The sequence below is a fragment of the Dreissena polymorpha genome, chromosome 6 (assembly GCF_020536995.1).
Source record: "Dreissena polymorpha isolate Duluth1 chromosome 6, UMN_Dpol_1.0, whole genome shotgun sequence".
In the NCBI taxonomy this organism is placed as follows: Eukaryota; Metazoa; Mollusca; class Bivalvia; order Myida; family Dreissenidae; genus Dreissena; species Dreissena polymorpha.
In genome coordinates, this window is record NC_068360.1 from 30,459,636 (window position 1) to 30,469,500 (window position 9,865).

A 9,865-nucleotide genomic window follows, 5' to 3' on the forward strand; every position below is an offset into this window, starting at 1 on the left:
TATAATGGTTATTGGGTTTATTTAGCATTTTTTCCAATAAAAGCGGCGTGTGCAGTCTGTCAAAAAACAATGGCGGCGCCCAGAGAGCGTCCTTAAAATCTGCAAAGCGTGCAAAAACACGCTTTTAACATATTGTACGCAAAGTTAGCCGAATATGAATGTTAAGAAAGACATTATAGAAAAGATCTTATACAATTTTGTATGTTCAGTTGCTGACACAGTCGGAAAAGCTAAATAAACGCGACACGACGGGTCGAAACTTAAACAAACAAGAAACCGTCGGGGACGGGTGATGCTCCCCAAAGGTTTTTTTTGTCACAATATTGCACTATATATTCAGATAAAAGGAAACGTCTTGAGGGACATAACTTTGGACAAAATAATACGGGCAAAAGCCCGCAAAGCGGTCGTTGACTGTTTATTTGTATCACTTTTCTGAAATACAAAGAGACATTACCTTATAGGGATACAAGTCAAATAATTTCTGCCGTCACCTATTTTCGCGATGGAAAATCATAGAGCGCTGGAGCACATAGGCACTTTGACAAACGCTATATGACACGTAGATGCATTCCTCGTGAAATAATACGGCATGGCAGTAATTATTAAGTAGCGAATCGTACTCTATGTTATTGTATTATGATTTTCTACGATCAAATTACGTCTGTTTGCCTCCCTGTGTGACACTTCCTGTTTCCCATAATGCATTGCAAATTGAAAATTGCTCTAGATGTTGTTAACAAAATCTTAAAAAAGATAACCCGTCTAAATTATTTGCGTACTTCCGGTTTACAAAACCGAATAAGATTCGTTTTGAATTAACTTCTTCAATGAAACCAATATTCTATAGTTAATATTATCCCTTTAAATAAATAAACAATTGTTTAAAAGTTTAATTTGTTCACAACATGAACAGCCGCGTTTCTTTCGTCGACAACTATACATGTCTGTGTGACGTCACTGCTTTCGTCCATACGTCATTAAGAAGTAAAAATTGAAACTGACATACTCTAATGGATGTTTACATTGTTGAAATTTAATAAATTAATGGAATGCACTCGATTGGTAAGTCATTATTAAATTAAAATATTGCGTTTGGTTACATAAACATCAATCTATATACATGTAATATTGCTAAAGATTACCTTTGATAACATGGGAACTGTTTTCGGCACATACAAAAATTTGCCGATTTTAAATTTAAGGTCATTATTATTCAGTCAAACTAATGGAACATAAAAGTTATCATTATATTAAGTTTTGGAGTTATTTCTTGAGTATATTCTACGTGATTATTCTCAAGACCCTTTCTTTTGTGATGTATTAAGTTACGTTGTGATTGTAAACAATATTGCATCTCCGACTCATACTCGATCATTTTCGTACCAAACTGTTTCAAACTGTAAAAAATCAAACTGTGCTTACATACACATTGGAAATAGACTAATTCATATGTACATTTTATGGATTCTTTTTGATTTTCTTTTAGAAGATCTGCATTGTCAAATGCTGGACTTCACACATTCCATGCAGCATTCTGCTGAGCAAAACTGACTGCGTGCTTTGTACTCAACAACGAAGCAATTCTGGACCTCTAAAGCTTGACCGGGACTGAAACATTAGCAATTGTGACTCTGTATAAATGTTCAACGTTAGTGGACTGTCAAGAAACTGCAATTATTGTGAAGAGACTCTGTATGTCTGTAAGCAAAAAGAATATACAGCATAACAAATATCAGGTGTGAAAACAATGTGAAAAATAGTGAAATTAACAATTTGCAATCAGGCATGTCAAATGAATTGTTGATATTAAAAATGATAGTTCCCAGGCAGCTCTAGACGTTTGTTTCTGTATTTCTGTTACTTAAGTATTTATTCATAAAATGTATGCCTCAATTAAAAAGCACACTCTGTTTAGAGACCATTGTGTTGTCTCATTGTGTGATGATGACTTTGAGTAATACATTGTACATTAAACAATATCTACTAAGTTGTTTTTAAGTATCAGATTTCTTGTTTATTATATAAATGAATGTTAATTTTTGCTTAAATATAAATGTGCATAATGCAGTGCCAGTAGCACACTTTGCAATATTTTAATTACAAAAGAGTGTGTTGTACACTTGAACTTATACCTATAATTAATAATCCTTGCCTAAAAATTCATTTGACACACCTGAGACCATGTTGTGTATTACCATTATTATTTTGCACCTTATGCCGACACTTTGGAAAAAATTGCAAATAAGAGAAAAGCAGACGTTTAGTCTTGTCAACTGTCTCTGATTACCACTGATTACTTACTTTTGAAGATCATATAAGAAGCGAAAGTGTAGGATACGGTATTCATTTTATTTGATGACTGCTTGTTATTATTTCTTCATAGAAGGCGTACTGGATGAGTGGAGTATTTTGTTTGGTTCTACATCTTTGATGAAGTCAACTCATTGACATTTAGTGCCATGACTGAGCGTGTTTATTAACTAACAAACGCGTGGTAGGAATTTACCGAATATATGCAAACTCATAACAGTGTGTCTAATACTATATGTGTTGAGTGCACAGAAACAAGGGCGAGAAGATAAGGGTATAAATGAACATACTGAATGTGTTATTTTGTTAATGAGCTTGAACATACAAAAACTTGACTTTAATCAATTGGGATGTACATGCAGTTTAAAAATCAGGTTGTTATTTTATAATCATATTCATGTGGAAACTGCCTCATTCACATGCAATACGCAGCTGCTGTCTATATGTTTAATGCCACATTCCATAATGACTGAGTATCTTTACTTTCAAAACATGAAAATGAATTAAATGAAATGAAAATAAACGAAATAATGTAATTAAATTCAGGTGAAAAATATTTGATTATATTTTATTTAAATATGGTTTGGTAAATTATTTACTGGTAAAACAGTTCTTGTTCATAACAGTAAATTCGTGAAAATAAGTATGTTGTTGTATATTTTTTGTCTCACACATAAAGTGACAGGTACACCAGGGGTTTTTTTCCACTTTTTGGGAAGATAGCCCATGGCTTTGGAATTGGGAATTTTATCGGCATTTTCATGAAATTGGGAAAATAAATTCATTAGCCTTTTTTCCACACGAAAAGTCCACTGATTAGGGAAATACTAAATTTTATATAACCCTTTAAAATCATTCAAATTAAAAGAACAAAATCATATAATACTTTGTTAGATGTAATTGAATTAAAATTGAGATAAAATACACATGAGGCCACGACTTTTATATTTCTTGGTTTACAAAACCGCCGACCCTAATTTTTGGAAAATGGGAAAAAAAATAAAATCGGAAAATCGTCTTTTTTTTAAATATTTTATTCCCGACCGCACTGCAAAACGAGCGAAACGAGAAAAAAAAACGATTCAGTTTGAGTACGGTTGCGAATAAAATCAAGTAAGTACAATCAACGATTGGTTCACATATATTGCAGAGATCGGGATATTTTTCAATGTGACACATTATGTACCAGTCCTTTTATGGGCACTTCTCAAAATTTATTTCGGGTAAAAATTACAGACAATAAGAAAATCAGCGTCAGTAAAATGTCGACCCCATCAAAATTTATTTCCGAGTCTGTGACGCAACTATATTGTTTAACATGTTCATTATATTCAACAAACCCGATATTATAGTAGATAAAAAAGTATTTGATAATTAGTATAAATAATCCAATAAAACACTGCCATTATTTACGATATATGTGTTTAGGAATTTTGTAAACACGTCCGCCATAGTTTATAGGAACCGTACAGAAAGTTTGGAAATCGGAACAAATCGGTATATCTCGGAAAATCATTGATAAATGTATTTGTCGTTTCAATGCTTAGGGCCGAGTAATTTCGACAAATCGGAACTCAACTTGCGTAAAACACTAGCTCAATTAACCGTTAAACTCCGCCTCCGTTCTCTGCAAAAGATTCGAAGGCGGAGCTATGCACGTGCTTTTATTAAATTGGAGGATTGCAATTGAGAAACAAACACACGATTGGTTCGGCATGTTGATTGCTAGACAAAGGAAGCCAATTTTTTCGGCGCGAAATTTGTCGCTTTATTGCTTCCGACAGAAAGCGGCTTTCCTTTGATGACGTCAAACTGTCAATTCACACAGACATCACATTTTCGGAAGACTTTAACTGACTCCTTGTTTACAATTCCAGTAAAAAAACCACTTGCTAACACTTTGGATTAAATTATCAAAATAAAGCATGAGCGAAGTTGACAAATATGATTAAATTAATTCGCGTCAGTTCAAATAAGACGTTTTGCGTTGTAAATCAACGAGTTTTCATGACAACAACAACTTTGACAAACATTACCGCAACGACGCATGGATCGCTCTACCTCGATTTTTTTTTCATGTACGATCTCATAAGTCGAGTAAGAGCAAACACATACCGGGTAATTTGTGTATGAGTAGTTTATCTTATATAAGATTTATGCAACGGGCATCGCATTGCGTAATGGTGCGCATCGAATTATGGAAATGAAGCGCAGTTTTTCGTTTTAATGGGAGAAGAACGCATGTCATGTAATGGAGTGTTTAAAATTGCCTGATGTTACAAAAGGTGCTTTGAGGACTCATTTCATTTGAAGATATAGATATGTTTCATTGCATAATTTGATTTTTTGTCTCTGTGTTAAGGTTATAAAAGATATGTTGTCTTTGTTCTGATGTTATTAGTATTAACTTTTTTTTCCAATGATGTTTTTTTTTTTTTTTTTTTTTTCGACCGCCCGATGGACCATTTTCAAAATAATTTTTGTAAACCAATAAAAAAAAAAGTCGTGGCCTGAGATTTCTTTCTAAAAAAAAAAAATTTTTTTATTTTTTTTTTTTTTTTGGAAATTGGGAATTTTTTGCCTAATTTTGGGAAAAAAGTATAATTTTTGGGATTGGGAACATAGCCGAATTTCGGCTATAAAATCGAGCCAAAAAAAAACCTGTACACTCATATATTTAGCGTTAAGCTTATGATGTGGGTCTTCATCATAAACCTAAATTTTTGCTACTAGTATTTTCTCCTTAGCACCAACCTAGTAATGTTCAATCTGTGTATGCCATAAGCGATAGTTTTTACCAACTGTTAATTCCTGAGGATTCAGAAAAATACAATAAGTTTACCACATTTCATTACATAAGCTCTAACAGTGCGGAAGATATGCAAAGAGTATTTTGTCCAAAGCCAAAGGTGATATTTCTGGTCTGTGTAATTTTGCGCAGTGAATGAGGTCTATGCACTTCTTTCAAGATAGACGCAAACACTCCCGCAAGCATTGTTGCATTTATATATTTATTAACATTAATAAAGTACAAAAAGTTTTTCATTTACATATGCAGGGGATACATTTACGAGGTCGATGACTTAGACATGGGACCAAAATAATGAAGTACGGCACCTTTCTTTTTTATGCTTAAGTTAAATAAAATCGTTTTAGAAATAATCTCACCCTAAAACATAAATGGCATCCCTGCATATGGAAAACATCAATAAAACACAGTTTCGCGAGATTTTTATTTTATTTTTTTAAATTCTAACATTGTTTTGAAAAATGGAAACAAAAAATGAAATACATGTTTAAGAGTTTGAAAACAGTACAAGGGGTTACTATACAAAAAGCATAGCTTCATAAAGTTGTTTAAGATTTAAACAAATTATATTTTATTGTTTTGCTAAATTACATATTGTTTTGTAAAGAAATTGAATGTTTTGTTGCATGATAATGTGCAGACATATATTACCCGTGTTATCTTTATCAAACATCAAATAAGCTGTTGCCCGTAAATTAGGTAGCACCTATTATCATATTACGATGGATGGTTTAGCAACTTAAAAATTTCAAAGGGCCATAACTCTCTAAATAAACCATCTAACCAGAACCCACAAATAACATGTTCAAGGTAGTTAAGCTTCCCATAAAGCTTCATTGTATTCCAGTCAGTAGTTGGGAAGAAATTTCACAAAACCTTATCTGGAGCTCTGTCTAATTATTTGGACTAAGTTTAACCCACAAGAAAAACTGCCCACGAAAAGGGTTTACTAACGACTCGCCCTCTTAACGACTCGCCCCATAACGACTCGCCCCACTTTTATAACGACTCGCCCCACATGTATAACGACTCGCCCCACATAGATAACAACTCGCCCCATCATTACTTATATGGTTGTTTTTTTACTTAATTTCGATTTTATTGTGTTTTAAGTCGGTAAAAACTGGTGGGGTATTGAAAAAATATCTTAAGATTTGGCAAATTAGAAGTTTGATGAAATTTGTTAAAATGCTTTACTTTAACTTTCACCTTTTTCAGGAACTTTCAACAGAAACTGGAATACTGTATCGCATCTTGCATGATATGTTCAAGATTTCTACACCTGGAATTTTATCAACTCTTGCAATTAATATTATGCGTTACCACAGTAACATAACTATGTTTTTGCGTATATAATATATAACGACTCGCCCCCATCATTTTTATTGTTACATTTTTAGCATCTATGTTAAATGTAAACAGTACAGATGAATAGAAAGAGAAATATATAAGAAAAACTTTTTTGTGTTGATGGTTTATTAGATACTTATGTACTTATATTCAACAACAACAACTTATAAAAATAGAAAGTTACGCAGTGTGTATAATAATATCAAACATTGAATTAATAAGAAAAGTTTACAAAAGACAGTAATACATCAGTAATCATTATAATTATATCTTAATATTATCAACATTGAATTTATGAAAATGATTTTATTCAAACGTTTTATTCATAACAAATTTAAACACTATTTACACAAACAACAACAGCAACAACAACTTTTTACACAGGTCCGTACATGGCTGAACACAAGTCCAGCAGCTGACTAGTTGAGATGGAACGCTCGTTGTATCTTTTCCACACTCCCCAAAGCTTCCCCTTAATTTATCTTCGATTGTACGTTTTAGAAGTACTTACCAGTGTTACCACATTTTATGTGATGCCACCGTGAACAGTTGTCACATGTCACCGCTCTGGAGTTTTGGTACACCCGTCGAAGACAAAATAAACAAGGAGGCGCAAGCATGGTGTTAGTCGAATTATCAATTTAAAATAATGGTATACTATAATCATGTGTACATCTTTAAATACTAAACTCCGCAGTGGCACGTATTACTCAATTAAAGTTATAACCATTAAAGTAATTAAACAAATCGTGGAATTAATTGATTTATCACAAATAGTTTCTTGTTTATTTGAAATCATTGCAAATTTTCCGCGATAATTGTTCACACCTACAAATTAAAAGAACCGCCATTTAATTAGCATTTAATGTTTATTTGAAACCATTGAAAACTTTCCGCGCTAATTGTTCACACCAAAATTTAAAAGAAACGCCATTTGATTAGCATTTTAAAGTAAAGTTTGTGTGAAAACACAAAAGGACTGATACGCATTTTATAATATGAAAAAAGATTTTTAAAACGTGCGTTCTGTATTCAGAACAACAGGTAATAAATAGGTAGATTTAAGATTATAATGGTAATTTTAAAATTATAAATAAAAAATTATCTTACAGATGAATTGTGTCCGTAAAATTTCTGCAAAAAATAAATTTCGGCAAAGACCTTTTTTCATTTTTCTTACCTTTCAATACCCGTATATATGAAAATATCTTTACCACGAAGCAAGGTATTCACGCTTTCGCGATTATGACACGTGTATTGTTGATTGTCATCACCCGCCCGCGGTAATGTACCTGTCAATTATGTTATCAATTCATCGGTCTCCTTTATAACGATAATCCCTAAATTCTTGAGTAATTAAACCTGGGAATCTTTAATTGTCGATATGATCTTAGCCTTTGCTTCTTTTTATACATATAAAGGAAAGTATGACATGAGACAAATGTGCCGATATTCAATAGTCTTGCTTTATGATAATATTGTCACTGAACAAAGATGTAAAAAAAAAACATCATAAAATAAAAATTATTACTTTTCAGAATATGCCTGCAATAGACGTATATAAGGTCAGGTATAAGGCAAAAAACCGCTGAACGATGGTTATCAAACAATGCCGAACCTTAAATTCATATTATGAATTGATTTCATTTATATTACCATATATAATATAACATTTTATTTTGATAGGGCGAGTCGTTATATATGTGGGGCGAGTCGTTATAAAAAGTGGGGCGAGTCGTTATGGGGCGAGTCGTTAAGGGGGCGAGTCGTTACATTACCACGAAAAGCATCGCGAAGACCTGTGATAATAACAATATCACAACAAAAGAAAAGATACACCAATATAAATAAGTTACCTTGATGACAATAATAATTCGGTTAGATTTAAAAAAAATGGATTGGATGCAATAAATTTTTCTAAGATTAGCAAACTAAAGGCTTAACAATATTTCAATTTGTTGTGCAATTGTAATTTTTAAAACAACAGATTTCGGGGCAGACGGCCGTTTCCGGTTAAGAGGCTACACAGAGATAAATCTACAACCTCCGCGCAGAGATTTGACCGTTCTATACATAGATGGTGACGTCACTACGTTATTGTCAGAAAGACCGGTGTGTACACAATGGAGATTTGACTGGAACCAGCATATATAGCTGGATCAAATCCATGCCTTCATAACCTACCACGTGATGATAGCCTGGACACGCGTTTCAAAAATTTAACCGTTATTATTTTTACTTTTTCAATGTAGGTAATTTATATTTATATTATGGACATAAACTAATAAATTATTTTCAAAATTTAAAAGAAAATCAAAATGATTTAACTTGTTATCATACTATACTTAAACTAAAAGATAAAATCCTATCAAATCTGGTACGATTTTCTTGTGATGGCAGAGATTGTATGCGAGAGCAAGGAACGACAACTCTGCGTGGAGATTGATAAATCTATTGTAGCTCTTTGATCTCGAGTTGTGGTTCCATGATCCTACATACAATTTGATCGAGCTGTGTTGATTCCAGGCAGATCTCTGCGCGGAGGTTGGCTTTTTTTTGGGTTCCCAACCATGCAAACACTATCAAAATGTTTGCTTGTTTAGTTGGATTTTCGCTGTTTTCAACATAATTTTAGCAATATCACGGCGGTTATTTGCCAACTCAAACTTGTGATGGGTTGGTTGGTTTACCAGTACTATGTGCATATACTTATGCCACTAACTGATAATTTCCCTCACAGAAGGAAGGATGGTCGTAGAAAGGATTTCAAGACCAATCCCTACTCAACTTAAGATGTAACATAGTCATTGATACAGGATAAACGTAGACAAGAAACTTTGACAAAGTCCGATTCAGATTTCTTTACGTTTTATTTCTGCTTATTAACACAACACAACGTTTTCCAATACATTGACATGTCCGAACAATATTCTGAACTACCAGTAACATACGGCGCACGGCCGCAGGCCGCCCCGCGACAGCAATAAATTACGCGCCTTCTTTGTTCGGCTGCTCAAGTAAGACCGACTAATTAATATAGATATAAAGAACGAAAGCTTTGATAATTGTCACGTGTGCAATTCTTATTGGCCGTGTAAAGTCACGTGTCTGCAACAAAAATATGAAGTATGCAACGGACACAAAACGAATACATACGGAATTGACCGAAGATTGACACATAAGGTAAGCAAATATTCGTGCCTGGTACTTATTGACGTTCGATAACCCGAGGCTACTGAAATGTTGATCTAGGTGACTGCTTATTTAAGATTTATGAAATTCGGTACACATTTCGATCATAATAATGTGTTATGTTACAAAGCGGCCGGGCTAAGGATCACACGCTCGATCCTCGGCCATCGATGCAGTTGCCATGGCAATTCATGTTCGGAC

General features: G+C 33.4%; 1 protein-coding gene across 2 annotated transcripts in view; it reads right to left on the reverse strand.

Moving 5' to 3' along the window:
• Positions 1-8,497, reverse strand: part of LOC127834068 (F-box/LRR-repeat protein 6-like) — a 45,395-nt gene extending 36,898 nt beyond the window's left edge. The window contains exon 1 of one of the 2 annotated variants that reach the window (XM_052359647.1): positions 8,329-8,497. The gene's annotated coding sequence lies outside the window, so the exon portion shown is untranslated. Of the gene's footprint in view, positions 1-1,458; positions 1,612-8,328 lie in introns of those variants that run through there. The other variant, XM_052359648.1, reaches the window with a different exon arrangement.
• Between the last annotated feature and the right edge of the window lie 1,368 nt (positions 8,498-9,865).